This window comes from Cynoglossus semilaevis, chromosome 18, assembly GCF_000523025.1.
Source record: "Cynoglossus semilaevis isolate Cse_v1.0 chromosome 18, Cse_v1.0, whole genome shotgun sequence".
Lineage (NCBI taxonomy): Eukaryota > Metazoa > Chordata > Actinopteri > Pleuronectiformes > Cynoglossidae > Cynoglossus > Cynoglossus semilaevis.
This window is the reverse complement of record NC_024324.1, coordinates 2,310,182-2,311,376: the sequence shown is the minus strand read 5'-3', so window position 1 is coordinate 2,311,376 and position 1,195 is coordinate 2,310,182.

The following is a 1,195-nucleotide window of genomic DNA, read 5'->3' as shown; positions in this document are numbered from 1 at the left end:
GGGGCCTCCACCATCAACTGCTCCTCCTCCTCCTCCTCCTCCTCCTCCTCCTCCTCCTCCTCCTGTACCTCCACTGTCCCATTCTGTCCAAAGAGAGTCAGAAGACACCCATTCACCCCCGGCGCGGCGGCGGCAGCGAGCCGCCGCGCTCGGCCTGAAGCCCCGCGTGTCCTTTAACTGTCATTTCCACAGTGAAGACTAATCATTATATTTATGTTCCCCTTATTACCCCTCAGTGTGTGTGTGTGTGTGTGTGTGTGTGTGTGTGTGTGTGCCTCTGGACTCTGACGCTCAGGTCACAGACGGCTGTGATGATAATGACTGACAGTCAGAACAGGAAGTCACCTTGTTGACCCCCCTGTCGTGGAGCCAACGGTTGACCCACATCAGAGCCTCAGTCTGATCCAGGCCTTGATGTGTACACATATATTTGTTTATATTTGTATGTATTTATGCACATATATGTGTGGATATACATTTATATATATATATATATATACATATATTGTTGATATAAATATCTTTGTTTATATATTGTCTGTGTAAATATATTTATATATTTATATATTTATATATTTATATATTTATGCATATTTGTACATTTTTTTTGTATTTAAACTTTTTCCAGCTCCTCTCCCCGTCCCCTCTGTCCCCTCTGTCTTTACTCCCCTGTCCCCTGCTCCAGCCCCCTGTCCCCTGTCCTCTGTCCTATCAGCCCTGTCCACTGGTCCCACAGTAATGTTGACAGATCAGAGTGTTAGACTGTTTCACTGTTTCGCTGCTGAAAGCCTGAGTTTTTATTGGTCCATTTGTGTGTGTGGTGAGTGTGTGTTTGAGGAAGAGACTAATCGTTATTAATTAGGGCCATCGTTCACTGCTCGTGTGTGTGTGTGTGTGTGTGTGTGTGTGTGTGTGTGCTGGCCCTGCAGCCACAGCCCTGTGACAAAGGTCCATTACCTTGTCTGATCACAATGGCCTGTGATCTATTAGCATCATCTAAAAGCTACATTAGGATGAAGTGGAGACGCTCATAAAGACGACCAGGCTCTGACCACAGCCGTGTTTCACTCTTTCTTTTAGTTTCTTTTTTTTAGCTTCACTGGTTTTATAAGTAGCCTCTCTCTCTCTCTCTCTGTGTGTGTCTCTGTGTCTCTCTGTCTCTCTCTCCTGCCTTATTCCCCTCGCTCTGCTTTTT